The sequence below is a fragment of the Numida meleagris genome, chromosome 2, assembly GCF_002078875.1.
Source record: "Numida meleagris isolate 19003 breed g44 Domestic line chromosome 2, NumMel1.0, whole genome shotgun sequence".
NCBI lineage: Eukaryota > Metazoa > Chordata > Aves > Galliformes > Numididae > Numida > Numida meleagris.
The window spans coordinates 73345082-73360632 of NC_034410.1; the positions used below are offsets into that span (position 1 = coordinate 73345082).

General features: G+C 37.7%; 1 long non-coding RNA gene across 1 annotated transcript in view; it reads right to left on the bottom strand.

Annotated features, from left to right (window-relative positions):
• LOC110393881 overlaps positions 10753–15551 on the bottom strand; it is a 57635-nt gene continuing 52836 nt past the window's right edge. The window contains exons 4-6 of the long non-coding RNA XR_002435243.1: positions 13630–13846; positions 12948–13029; positions 10753–10964 (exon numbers count right to left, since the gene is read on the bottom strand). This is a non-coding gene — a long non-coding RNA (uncharacterized LOC110393881). The remainder of the gene's footprint in view (positions 10965–12947; positions 13030–13629; positions 13847–15551) is intronic.

Here is a 15551-nt window from a genome sequence, read left to right on the forward strand (position 1 = left end):
ATTCCACTTGAAATTGACTTTTCCATTTGGGAACTCCTGGACTAAGACTTGCCCTTTCCCTTGAATTTCATAGTGATCAATGGCAGCTCCCAGTTTCTTTGCAAGTCTTTGGGGACTTCTTTGTAAGTCTAAAGTCCCCATTCACTGAGGGATGAGGGACATCAGATGCCCTGTGGAAAAACTCTGCATTGCTCAGTGGAGCACTATTTGGATATTCTCACAATGTCAAGATGGGATGATTGATTCTTCTCTGCAGCTACCAGAAAATTAATTTAAGAACAGTCTTTTTTTCCCTTTCACATGAGAAATAGAAAAGAAGCAAAATACAAGTTTTGCAGATTAGGGACGGAAAGCATCAAAACAGAAACACTTAACAAGATAGTACATTGCAGTCCACGTGCATCCGCTTGACTTTTACAGCAGCTAGTTGGCTAACTGTGAGATGAAGCAATTTTATTTTCTGTCAGGCTTCTTTTCTCCAAAAATAAAATACTTAACATTCCATATTTAAAAGGGAATGGGGAACCACCATGAGTTGAGAAGGTCTTAAGTTTCTCATGACAAAAAACACATGTAGCCTGAACTTCCTTACCCTGCTGGATTCTCCACCTTTAATGTAATTTGGCAGAAATGGCTCCAGCATTTTATGAAAGAAAAAGTAATCATTTTGTTCTGAGTAGAAAGCATAGATGAAATAAATTAGACAAAGTAGCAGGACCTCAAATTTGAGGGCAAGAGGGGAAAAACGCTCTTTACTTCAAGGGAAAAGAAGGCTATTTTTCAGGCAGAGAAAACATTCAAAGTAGATTATCACTTATCATAGCTAAAGTAAACCAAGTCCTAAAATGATACAAAACAAAAAACAGAAACTGAAAAAGTGATGAAAAGTATATTTACTACATATATATTCAGCATACTACCTACAGCAGTATGAATCTTAAGCCTTTTCTGAGATATTTTCATGTTAAAATGATCTAAGAAAATTTCTATTTGTTCTAAACTTAAAACTGAGTAATAATTTATTTTTTTCTGTTCAAATAAAATTATTTTCTTCTAAAAAAATCTTCCTCAATTAGGTCAAAAGCAATCATTTTAACTTTTTCAAGCACTGAGCACTAAAAAGTAAGGGAGTTAAGAAAACTGTTTCCACACCAACTTTTGTTGTAGAACTGCTTCTGGTGATAAAATTTCCAGTGGCAATTAGAGCAATTTGAATATCAAGTTTTTGCAGTAGAAGTTGTGTGAATACAGCTGGCAGTCTATAAAGTTTTCTGAAGGAGTGGTTCACTGTGAACCTGTAAGTTCAGGGTTTTTTTTTTCTCTCTAGCACAAAACCACATTCAAACAGCACATTTTATGTGGATGCATAAATACACTGGTATTGAGAAGAAAACATTTATGACTAGGTTAGTAAGTAGTCTCAAAAAACACTTCACTTCAAAGAAACAAATTGTAATTATTGGACCGCATGCACTGATGATGAATTAATATTCTACTGCAGTGATCTTGACGGAGTTGCAAGAATCGAGCACAATCTGTAATGTGGCCATTTGCCATTTATATTTTGTAGGTCAACACAACATAATAAAATTATCTTCTCCTCTATTTCTTAAGTAGCAGCCATTCTCCTAAGGAAGCACCTGGCTTTGCAGATAAGTTATCTATCTTTGCAAGACAGAATGAGATTGAGAAGAGGAATAGGAGAATCAGCAGGGGATGAGCCAGCCTCAACAGACCTTAGGTTTCAGTTTAAAAAAAAAAAAAGAAACAGCCACACTTCAAAAGTTTGTAACTTAAAAACAATAGAAGCTCCCTTTTCTCTCTCTAGAATCCTGAACAGGTTTTGGCTCCCTTTCTATGTAATTTTTTACAGCCAGCAAGCTGTTTTTTTTCCCTCATGGTGGTGAAAGTCTAGCAGTACTCAAGTTTCAAAGTAGCAGAGAGTTTGTTCAAGCAGTCACAAGTGGTCTAAAAATCCTCTGGGAAAAATAAGAATTTGAGACTTAAATAAAGGTAGGAAGAAATGTTAGGAGAAAAGGAGTTAAAGAATTTAAGGAAACAAATATAAATCTGAAAAGAGGAAAAACAAGTGTCTTCACATTTGATCTGTCTCTTTGTTCTGACCGTATCTCACATTCAGACTCCACTTTGCAATTCAAGCTACATTACTCAGACTATTTCTAAAGCAATATCTCATTTTGGTCCTTGATGTGTTTCCCGAGTATTACGCATATTCTCCTATGCACTGAACATGAAGAACCTGAAAATGAAACTAGTGGAAAACAATCAGGCCTACTGCCTTTCTAGATGGGTTATCCAACGTTTAGCTTTTCTTTCCTGAAACATACTACATCTAGATGTAATACAAAACGTAATTACAAATTGATTATTGTAAATTTATACTTCTGACTTAAAAGAGTATGATCAGTTGACTTAAATTTCATCCACATTCCTGATTGTGGTAATAGGGCAGAAAAGGACACCTAACTATTAATTCAAAGAGCTAAATTATGGCAGCTAGGAAGGTATTTGGGGTTTGCTGAGAGAAAACACTCAACTCCTGACTTCAGGTGGAATTCTGACGTTCTAAGAATTGGATAATGCCCTTAAGCAGATGCCACATTTAAAAATGCCTGATATTAGTAAAAAGAATTTAAAATGATATCACAACTGTGGCCATATATTCATTAATTTGTTTTTTATCTAAAGGAAAATCTCCTCTCTAAAATTAGCAATTTTTCTAAAGCTGCTAGAACTTCTTAGTACCACAGCCAAAAACCACATCCTGCATGTTTCAGAAGATATGATAGATGACTGTTAGTAAACTGGAAAACACTGCTCCACAGTGCTAGTGATAACAATGAGAGCCAGAATTGGATTGAGGAGTTAAATTACATGGAAGTATGAGTAAAAAGTGGGAACAATCATAAATGATTCGTAATCTCATACTAGATTCTTCCAACACCAACAGACACATGCAGAACATAGTGAAATGTTACTTTCATAAAAAACAGTTTATTAGTCATAGAACTACTAGAGCTTTAAGATATCTAGAGTTTGGAAGAACCTGAGGTCTGAGCCCCAACAGCATCCTGAATTTACCATGCAAAAGAAAGACATCAATTGTCTCTCGTGTCTCAATATCAGTTATACTGAATAGATCCCTCCTTATCTCATGACGACTGAAAGACAGAACTCTCAAAGGCCAGGAATTGCACAACAGTACAACACCATGTTGATAAGAGTATGCAGAGAAAGAAAATTCAGACAAAATGATCTTCACACACATAAAGGCACAGATAATAAATATGTCTCTTAAGGTACCACTGCAGGAATGTACAAAGACATGCATTCTTGTAAGCCTGCGTGACACATGGATGAGAGTTAATGCAGCTTTGCGGCTTTTGGCATAGTGATAAAGTACTTCTCAGCAAGGCCTGACATGTTTTTCAAACTAGAGTTGGCAGGAGCAGGGCAGGCAGAGCTTGCTCATTCCCATACATGCCTGCCAAAGGAAGCACTCTCTTCATAGAGACTTCTTTCTACTGCATACTGAAATCACAACTACAGCATCCTTGAATACCTGTTGGATTTAAGCACTCAGACAGAGGCCTCAGCATACCAAAAGCACCTTTGAATACAAAACAAAAGTAGTCAGTGGAATAAAGTTTTAAATGGATCTTTCCTTTCTACCCAAGACCAACGCTGTTCACTCAACAGTTTTTGGCAACTAAGCTCTAGCCTTGGCAAGAGGGCTTTATACTGACAGCTTCAGCTTCTATGAGCCTCTTGTACCTGCCAAAAGCTTTCAGGCAAAGCCTTAGATCTGCATTGCTTTAAATATAATATGCAACTCCAGGATTTTACATCTACTTTTTTAGTTTATACAGATTGGAAAAAGGGAAGAAGATGAGAAAACTATATCAAGACAAATTAAAAAAAGAAAAGTGTGAGGCTCCAGTATTTTCTGAGGTCAGAGTGAGATCTCAGAAGACTTTTACTTGTCTTCATTCTCACACTTGGAATCCTGAGAGACTGCTAAAAATCATCCCCACGCAAACTTTTCAAATACACGTCAGAAAATTGTATATAATTCTAGAAAGTTTTCATAGAATCATAGAATTGCTCAGGTTGGAAAAGACCTTCAAGATCATCAAGTCCAACCACAACCTAACCATACTACCCTAACTCTAACAACCCACCACTAAATCATGTCCCTGAGCACCACACCCAAATGGTTTTTAAACACATTCAGGGGTGGTGACTCAACCACCTCCCTGGGGAGCCTGTTCCAGTGCTTAACAACCCTTTCTGTAAATAAGTTTTTCCCGATATCCAACCTAACCCTCCCCTGGCCCAACTTGAGGCCATTTCCCCCTGTCCTGTCACCTGTCACCAGTGAGAAGAGACCAACCTCGTTCTAACTGCAATCACCTTTTCATATCTGCTTTGTTTCTTCTCCAGCACCAAATACTATTAGAAATGTTTTCTCTTCCTCCAAGTAGGAAGCAGGAAGGGAAGAGAAACAAAGTCTAAAGGACCATGACTACTCCCCAGGAAAAAAAGGCTGTCTAAGTGTTCTGAGATTTCAGGTAGCAAAAACAGCAAAGGGAAAAACGTAATAGCCATGAAAAAAGTAAGTCTATTTCACATTACCTCATCCTGATGAAGGACACAAAGACTGTCCATACCCGGCCTCATTTGGAGTGAACAGCACAATGGATGCTACGTGCAAGACATAAGACATAACTGACTGCGCTTCCTCTTCTTACCCCGCTCAAAAGGCAGAGGACTGGCTCACGATGACCAGGATGCCAGCCAGAGTATTATGCCAATGACTGTGCATGGCCCACAGTAGGCAGGGACAGAATACTTGTGTCAAGTCTTCACTACACAGCAAGCCTAGTGCCAAAATACAAGCTAATTGCAACATTGGCACAGCCATGCTATTCCCAGGACCTCAGAGACTGTCTTTATTCAGCCCTACCTCATCCTCTGAAGTGGTGCCTACAAGGAGATGATGAAAGTACCTGAGCTAATTAGTTTGAATTACAGTTTAGACAGACGTCTGTAATAAACGTTATACAGCTTTTCTTCAGTCAATGAATCTCTTGTGTTTTGTCCCTTGAATATTACCTGTACGATTTGTTTTAGGAATGCATGAGTTTTGGTAAGAGAGAAAGGAAGAGATTTTTCTTCTTAGTATTGGTTCTCCCAATTTTGCAGTTGAAAAAAGTGCCTTTCTTGATGAAAGTAACAGCATGCTGCTATCAGATTTCCTTATAGTATCATTTTTATGATATTATTTTCAAATATTTTAGGAAATATTCCCTCTGCCACAAACTGTGACAAAAAGAAAATGTAATCAGCTCTCAGTTGTTGGTCTCTAAAACTAAAGAGATTTCTAAAACTCATAATTCATAGATTACAAAGTTCACCATAATAAAAGCTAATTCCTTTTACTGCAGAAATAGAACAAACTTTTCACATTGTAAAAAAAGGCTCTAGTTCTATGAGGAACTGTCCAAAAGCTGCAAATTCCCAAAAAAGCCACTAGGAAACAGTAATTTAGTGCATACGAATCTAATACAGAAGCAGAAGTAAAATCTGATGCTTATCTAGCCCATGAGCAGCTTTAGTCATATGCTTATTTCCACTTTTTAGGTGAAAATCAATGCAAATTAGATTTTTGAAGCCATGACTATTGCTTAATCTATTACAAGGTAAAGTTTCCCTCCCTCTATACTCTAGATCTTTTGTATTTGTTTGTTTACTTTAACAGAAGCAAGGCCTAATTTTTTTTTTTTTTTTTTACTGGGAAGGGAAAATCTCAGATGATTTTATTTTTGTGGTAATTATCACAGAATGTCAGGGATTGGAATGGACCTCCAAAGATCTAGTCCAGTCCTCCTGCCAGAGCAGGAACACCTAGATTAGGTCACACAGGAACGTGTCCAGGCAGGTTTTGAATGTCTCCAGAGAAGGAGACCCCACAAACTCTCCAGGCCACCCATTCCAGTGTTCTGTTACCCTTACTGTGAAGAAGTTTTTTTCTCATATGTTGAGGATTATGAATTTCTGAAACATGCAAATGTCAGACAGACACATTTATTGTCAGTGCCACTGCTCCAGTAGCATAGATCTCTTCACAGTTCACATCTATATTTACTGTGCATCCTAACAAAAGATTTTCACCAGCTTCTACCTCTGGCTGATTGGCATTCCTCACCAAAACAAGTTCACTTACTCATGGCAGATGGAAGGTCCCCACACAACATACTGAAAGTGTTACAGCGGAACAAGGAATAGAAAAAGCTTATTCAATAAGTGTTATAGTGTTCTTGAACTTTGACATAAGAGGTCATTTCTTACACTGTTAACTGCATAAATATTACAGGCCTGGCTTAAGTTCCTCATCATAACTCCTGAGACCCCTCAGTCTCACTTCACTTGAAAGTGGAAGGTAACTCATCCGGTCTCAGGAGAAACAGAAACACTCATCTTTCAGAAGGGCTTTTCTCCCCCAAAGAGTGATGGATCACAGTCAACTATTTAAGACTAAAATATACCCAGAAATTTCAAAGGGAATGTTGACAACTAGTTTTCATGGAAAACTTAACTCAGTGTGTTACTTCAGTACATTCTTCTGGATAACCCAGACACTCTTGCTTGTGCTTAACACAAGATCACATAAACATAATTTGCCTATTGTTTTGGTTAATGGCTGGGCAAACAATTCAGGAAGAGAGAACTGTGCCCACCTGAACACAATAAATGCAAATAATATGCTCCAAACTGAAGCTTAACACTTACCCACTTAACTCCTTCCAGATGAAACCACAGAGAAAATGGAGAGGAAAGCTTTAACACAGTGCAACACAAGGAACCACAGAAATCTTCTAAAGCTACATAAAATTCATTCAAAATGAATAAATCTGTTTGAAGAAAATACCACCTGAAATATTTCTAAATCTCTTCATATATTTGTTGTTATACTCCATACGGTCTTACCTAAGTTTAAGAGACCTCTGGTAGAAGCCTACAAGTATAAACAGAGGAATCTTAGACGAAACCAGATAAGAAACATTGTCTTCTCACCATAGCGATAGAAGAACAAGCTGCCTGCAAAAGAAACATTTCATTTTGACCCTGTTCAGGTACGAGCTGCAAATTATTCGAGGCAGCCACACAGAGGGGAAAATACATAAATAATTGCTATAAAAGTATATACATCCATATTAAAGAGAGAATGAACTAGTGATGCTTCTCTGATTTTACTGAAAACTGAAATTATGTTTCACATACAAATACAAACATAGGTTGTCAACAAGAAGGAAATGAAGGCTTCTGGTAGAACACACTAGGCACTCAGTTCCTTTTAAATGAAGCACTGCAACACTTAACACCAGCACAGCTAGTAGGACATTAAGGTAGAATTTTAATCCAAGATTACTTTGAAGCCACTGCTAACATTTCACAGTTCTTCAAACCAACAATGCTAATGAAGAGAGCAGTCTAAATCTGGAACATTACAAAAATAACACCGCTGTGGAGGGGTAGGGAAGATGACATGGCACAATGCAATTATACATATAACAAATCTGATTTTAACAGACATGTCTACAGATATCTTAGTTTAGATGCAATAGCTAAACAACTGCTTCCAAACAGACTTTTCAATGAACATAATAAACTCTGAGCCAAGAAATTACTACTCTGCTAAAAGAGAATGATGTACTGTCTTTCAGAAGCCTGTGCATGAATTGCAGTGTCTCACAGTGTATGAATTTCAGTGAAGTTGCTACTGTCCACTAGACTACTGCTTTACATCTCAAATGTTTTTTTGAACTAATATCATTGCATTAATTACCTGAAGAAAGGGATCTTTCACAGAAAAATTACGTTCATAACTTTATAATATTGCATGATACTAGAAGCTATATTCTCATTTCAGTTATAATGCTGTAGTACAATTGCTACTAGATTTAATGTGGTGTTAATGATCAAGGAACTTCATAACAGAAGCTTTAGACACAGCCTTATAAGTTTACAGATGGAAGAGAACTGAGAAAAGACAATTGGTTGATCACAGTTTAAAATTAAATAACACTTTGTCATGGTTTTATGATTTTTGGTTATTGGTACTCCACATCATAACATCACGTAGTGAATGTACCTGGTTCTCAGAAGAGAAGGACTACTACAGTCCCCACGGTACTTTGCTCCTCCGTTACCATTTTCCAGCCGAAGGGAAAAGATAAAAGCTCACAGTATAAAACTTGCAGATCACGAGACCTCGTCCCTTTTTCCGCCGTCTCTCATCTTGGCAGCACCTCGCTCTCCAGCCGTCTTATCGTCGGTAGTAGAGTAAGGCCTACCTTGATTTTGGGACATTCTCTCTCTCTGTATTGGATTTATCAGCTTAAATTGTAATTATATTGTATTATAGTGTATTGTTTTGCATTCCGATATCTTATTTAGTAAATTAGTTTGTTTCTCCTCAGATTGTTGCTGCTGTTCTTTGCTCTCAGGGCCATCTCCCTACCCTTTTCCCCTTTCCCCTTTTCCCAGGACGTGGGCCTGTGGGTCCCCCGTCCCCTTCATCACGGAATCGGGCCGAACGCCCGTAAACCGCTGACACACTTAAAAAGAGCTATTACACTTGTTATTCTGATTATAGCAAGAATTGACTGGAATACTGAAAGAATCTCAAGAATATGATATCTGTAGCAGGGGAACATTTTTCCTTTTTCCTTTAGCAGTCTAATAGCTGGTGTGTCTCAGCTACTGTCAACATAATTATATGACATCATGAAGCTACAAGAGATCACTGTAAAAAGTTTAGATTCGGCACAAAAATCACTATCAACATTTTTGGTGGAGAATGCGGGCAAATGCCTTATGGGGGTGGTTACAGCAACGGGAACAAAATAACTGGCAACAAAGGGGTAAACCTATTTGGGCTGATGAACTGTGGACAGATATTCCTGCCCAAATTAAGAATACAGTTGTAAAGGTGCATCATGTAGATGGTCAGGTGCCCAAGAGTCTGGCTACTGAAGAACAACAAAATAACCATCAGGTAGATCAAGCCTCCAAAATTAAGGTGGCTCAAATGGACTTAGACTGGCAACACAAGAGTGAGTTATTTCTAGCTCGCTGGGCCCATGAGACCTCGGGCCATCAAGGAAGAGATGCAACATACAAGTGGGCTAGAGACCGAGGGGTGGACTTAACTATGGACACTATTGGACAGGTTATTCATGACTGTGAAACATGTGCCACAATTAAACAAGCCAAGAGGATGAAACCTCTTTGGGGGGAAGGGCGATGGCAAAAGTATAAATATGGGGAGGCGTGGCAGGTTGATTATATCACCTTGCCATGAAGCCGCAATGGTAAGCGTTACATGCTCACCATGGTGGAGGCAACCACTAGGTGGCTCAAAACATATGCAGTACCCCATGCTACTGCCTGAAACACCATATTAGGCCTCAAGAAACAAGTCCTGTGGCAACACGGCACTCCAGAAAGAATTGAGTCAGATAATGGGACTCATTTCAAAAATTATCTTGTAAATATTTGGGCCAAAGATCATGGTATTGAATGGATTTATCATATCCCCTATCATGCACCAGCTTCTGGTAAAATAGAAAGGTACAANCAATGCAATTATACATATAACAAATCTGATTTTAACAGACATGTCTACAGATATCTTAGTTTAGATGCAATAGCTAAACAACTGCTTCCAAACAGTATCTTGTAAATATTTGGGCCAAAGATCATGGTATTGAATGGATTTATCATATCCCCTATCATGCACCAGCTTCTGGTAAAATAGAAAGGTACAATGGATTGTTAAAAACCATGTTGAAAGCAATGGGTTGCGGAACATTTAAGCACTGGGAGAAGCACTTGGCAGAAGCCACCTGGTTGGTCAACACTCGAGGATCTATCAGTCATAATGGTCCTGCTCAATCCAGCTCTCCACATAATGTAGAGGGAGATAATGTCCCTGTAGTACATGTAAAGAGCATGCTGGGAAAAGCGGTTTGGGTCTTTCCAGCTTCTGGGAAGGGCAAATCTCTCCGTGGCACTGTTTTTGCTCAGGGACCTGGGTCCACTTGGTGGGTGATACAGAAAAATGGGAATGTTTAGTGTGTACCAAAGGGAATTTGATGTTGGGGGAGTGCAGTCAGTAAGTCCATGTATACATAGGGATACATTTCTGTGTGTAATGCATGTTAATTATTGTTTGTATATGTATATTAACATGATGTTGTGATAATGGAATAAGGGGTGGAATGTCATGGTTTTATGATTCTCAGTTATTGGTATTCCACATCATAACATCATGTAGTGTATGTACCTGGTTCTCAGAAGAGAAGGACTACTACATTCCCCAGGGGACTTTGCTCCTCTGTTACCATTTCCAGTCAGAGGGAAAGATAAAAACTTGCAGATCACAAGACCTTGCTCTCTTTCCACCCATCTCTCATCCTGGCACCATCTCGCTTCCCAGCCACCTTATCATCAGTATTAGAGTAAGGCCTACCTTGATTTTTGGACACTCTCTCTCATTGTATTGGATTTATCAGCTTAAATTGTAATTATATTGTATTGTAGTGTGTTATTTTGCATTCCGATATCTTATTTAGTAAATTAGTTTGTTTCTCCTCAGATTGTTGCCGCTGTTTTTAGGCCCATCTCCCTACCCCTTTTCCCTTTCCCAGGGCGTGGGTCCCCCACCCCATTTGTCACAGAACCAGGCCGAACCTGCCCGTAAACCACTGACATTATAGTTTATGATTCTTAGAATGGAAGAAGTAGATTCATCAAGGTCACAAGTACAAATATCAGTAAGAGCAGAAGCAGGCTAGTGTCCTGGTGATTCAGTTATCTTTTCTCCCAGCAGTGGTGTTTGCCTTAACTGTCGCATGGCACAACAAATGTCCAAGTGCCTGGGAAAGAAAAATTATTCTGTGCTCATCATCTGCTGTTTTACAAGATAAGTTCTTGATACATCTGGCATGATACACTAATGACCATTTCTGTATGAAAATCAGACAAAATCATTGCCTTTTACAATCTGTGTTTTAACAAGCTGTTTCCTCCCCAGAACAGAAGAACTTGCTCAGGATGTATCAAAGAAATGAACATCCTAGTTATGAGCTTCTGTTTTTGGATGCTATGTCCAAAACAGAATGCATTTCCCTTTTATATTTTCCTAATAGGCTCATTGAAAACCTGTAAAATATTCAGATACAATAGCAAGCAGATCAAGCTGTCAAGAGGTTCTGGGCTTCCCATAAAAGCCCAGGTTGTCTGCACACATGTAGCAAGGCAGCTGACTATGCCTGCAGAGAGACACTAAGGGGAATCTAGAGCCTGACCTGAGCTCATCAGCTTTGCAAATCTGCCAGTTCTGCTGTGATAAAATGACAGAAAAATAAAAGGTAATAGCTTCCATTATGCAACTGATGATTTATAAAAACAGAGAATCTCTCAGAGATGGCAGTTTTGTCAAAAGTGTTAAGAGCATCACTGACAAACTTCTGTCAGCAAAAACATTACACAATGTGCTAGTCAAGTTACTTTTGAGTACTGCTGCTCCTCATAAACTCTAGATTGTCTTTTAAAGAAGCAAGTTAGTATATGTATAAATATACAGATATATGTAAAGAATATTGTCTCAAGATGTCTCTATATATTCTTTATTCTTAGAAAACAGAGTAGGTGGCTTGGAAGTACCTATCAGCAGCAAAGATAATGATTTAAATTAATACACCCTACCATTTCTGGTTGTGTGGTTTTAAGATTATGAATGGATTGAAACTAATTTTTTTGGATGACAACTTATGGCACCTTTTGAGATTCTTCCTATTTATTACATGAGCAGAAAAAACATTATAGGAGGCCTGCTTCTTTCTGATATAGACTGTAAGAGAAGATACCTGCCTGATTTCTATTCATATTAACACCTCTGTATCATTTTCAGAGCAGCACCATGAAAACAGATCCAGCCACAGCTTTCTGCAAGTTTCTTCACTCAGGATTGGGCTACTAGTATTATAAATGATTCTGATGGTCCTCTAATAATCTGATCATCTGGTCACATAGAGGTGGACCACTTTGGAGGTCCTTCTTAGACAGCAAACTGCCTGTAGGAGGGACTTGCTGAGCATTAGTGGAAGGCCAGGATTGTCTCTTGTAAGTACAATGACACAGTAAAGCAAGAGGTATTACAAGACTCTTCAGTAGATAGTGAGGTGTCTGTGTATTTTTTATCATCCTGGGAATAGTAGGTGGCCTTGCCTGAAATGTAGTATGATGCGTAACTCCATAGGAGGGATTTTATTTGTTCAAAGAAGCCAGTGGCCATATTGCAGTTGTTCTCTCCAAGCCATTCTCTGATGTCTATATGGCACAAAAAAAATCAAAGAGAACCAACTCTAACAGTCTTCTCACGTGGAACAGCCTATAGTGTCTTTCAGGGACGCCTCTGAAAACTGTAACAAATAGTTGTGGCTTTAAATTCTTCACTTTCCCTTAGTTGTTAAAAGAAAATTCCTCAATGCTAACACTTCATTTTTGGAATAAATGTACTTGAAAATAATCTCATTTTTCCAATACATGCAAGTTAATCAAGAGGTGAAGTAGAGAAAAAGTGTTCTAGTTAAGCTGGAAATCTTTTCAACATGTTTAGAGCTCTTAAAATTGAATTAAATGATGCAAGCTGATACTTCACACTTAGAGGAAAGAACACAGAAGGCGTCACTCTTATTTAGTCCAAAAGACTTCAATATAGAAGTCTGCCAAATACAATTTTGTGGTAACATAAGATTCAGTGTTTGTTTACTTACTTCCAGTCACAAATAAGTAATCTTTTACACTCCTGTAGCCTCATTTTTATTTTTTTCTTCATTTTTTATTTGTTGTCTTACCATTTTCTTGTGGAGATTGTCTCGTGTTTGCCTCATGGAGGGATGACCTTCACACCTACCACTCCTCTTTATGGGTGCCCTGCTGAAACCACATTAAATAAAGATTTGACAGTCTTCTATGTTGTAACTCCTTGAATGAAAACCACATCAAACAATAATTTTTGTTCAAAAACTAAGCCAATATCTATCCACTCTCTCAGACAATAAATAAGTTTTAATATTTTTCCATATTGGACATCAATCTCAACTCTGCTAAAATGGATGGTAGAGTTTCCATAAAAAAAAAAAAGATTGTCCTTTCACTATTTCTGAGCAGAGCTTTTCTTCCAAAAAATATATATGATACTGATTATCTAAATTGACGTTCCTAATATGACAGATTTGCAAGTTGTTTTTCAGGGAAATGCCCATTAACAACTGTATCTTTTTCTAAGAACCTCAGAATTTAGTGGTCACTCTAGGAAAGAATTATATGAAGAGATATGAAATTTTAGCCATGTAGTTCATCTTAAGGCAGACCCAGTGTAAAATATAAATAATTCTACTGAAACATTATACCTGCGTTTAATGGTGTTAAAATGGGGACAAGTCAGATTCTTATCCTGGTGATAGAGAATCTTCCTCTCCAATGGAGATTAACGACATTCCTGTAACATTCATGATATATTTAAAGTAATGTTACCTCTGAAGAAACTGTGGGAGTCATTGTTATTGCAACTGGTGTTAACATGACTCTTTTTCTCCATGATGTGAGCTTTTGTCTCGGGCATGTATTTGAGTTTTTTGAAGAGCAAGTTCTCCTTATGAAATTCTCTTCTCACGTAAATTGAATGCATCTTCAAGTATTTTTCCAGCAAACCAACCACCCATAGGGAATGCCAGGAGACTAGGCTGAGTTCCTTAAGAGAAAAGAAGCCAGAAATCTTGAAGAAAGCAATGTCTGTCACTTTTCTACAAAAAAAGACAATGGCATTTTCAAATATACCCCAGAGCTGGGGGACATATAGTGATTTATGCAAGCCAGCATTCATTTGAAGAAAGAAAGGAAGGAACGCTGACTAGGCTGTAGGGCTTTGATAAATTTGTAACACCAAAATAGAAAAAAAGAGAAAAGTTGAAGAAGATTAATAGGTAAAAGGATGAATAGATATAGATTAACATTATTAGTCTTTTAAATATCACACATAAAATGATGAGACAAAAGTTACGTGCATTATTAAATGAAGGCTACTCTGAAAGGAATGCCTCCTATTTTATTATAGTGGTCCGTGGTGTCAGAGGCATGTTGATGGTATGGCAGTAGAGGTTGAAATTTCCCACCAATATTCTGTTACATTTTGTTGCTGTATGATAGATGGCAGCTGAGGGACAGTCTGGCAAAATGGCATTTGGCATGGAAGCATGTATGAAGCAAAGATGTGAAGTTGAATTCCTCCATGTGGAAAAAATTGTACCCATTGACATTCATTGACACTTGCTGAATGTGGGCAGCACCCTGACTTGACTTGGACACAAACAGGAAAGTCTTAGAAACTACTCAGAAAACAGGCAACTCTGCTTCTTTCTGAGTAGGTAAAAATGTCTCTTCTCTCCTACTACTTACTGTGTTTAGCCAGCTCTGCTGCACCTTTCAATTCTCACTAGCAGTCTAACTCCAAATCGTGTTTCAGATACTTATATCTGAGAAATTGAGGTTCCTAGGGCCACTCACAATCTGTTCATTAAAAAATAAAAGGACAAAAGCTGATCTGGTGATTGATGCCTTCATGGCAATACATATAACATTACTCCTGTGTGTTACTGAGAAGTTATTTTATGTAATAGAATTTCCATTTGACAACAAGCTTTCAGAAGTGATGATGAGCTGATCAAAATATCTCATCTTTTGTAATACTGGAAAATACTTCAAAATAAAGTTCATATAGAGATTTTTTATTACCCTGATTTATCTAGTGAGAATATACAAAGCTGTAATGTTGAGTGTAGGAATTAATGTAATTCAGTCACAGGAAAGGATGAAAGAACTTAAAAGAGCCCATTCTTCTATCTATTCCCTTATAGTAAGCATAAGGGAGCAAGCATTTTACTATATCCAGTGAGAGAAGGTTGTTATAGGGCGAGAGGCTTCCTGGAATTCCACTAGAAACAAGGAATCAGAAAAGGAGTTGCAAAGTAACTTTACATACTAGTGAACATAAAATAAAAAGATTTAGCTGAAGCTTATCTTTCTTTTAATGAATATTTAACTTCCAAATTTCTCACCAGAAGTTTTGCATAAGTAGCAATATAGACATTGACAAAAATATGTCTTCATGAAAAAATAAATTAAGAGCCTTAATTCTTTAGTGCTTTTCACATGAAAGCTTGCAGAACTACTCCTATGGAGGATTTGTACCCATACAAGTGGAACATCTCTGGCTTCTTCAGTCAACCAACCAGTCATAATTTATGAAGTAGCAATCTACAATTATATTCCTAACACCTTTAAACATCTTAGTAAGCCAGCAAGGGTCACAAATAAGCATTCTCCAAACATAATTTTAGTGGTAGATGACAAGCAGAATTCCTTGCCTTTTTATGTGTTCCTTTTCACTGTACATTGCA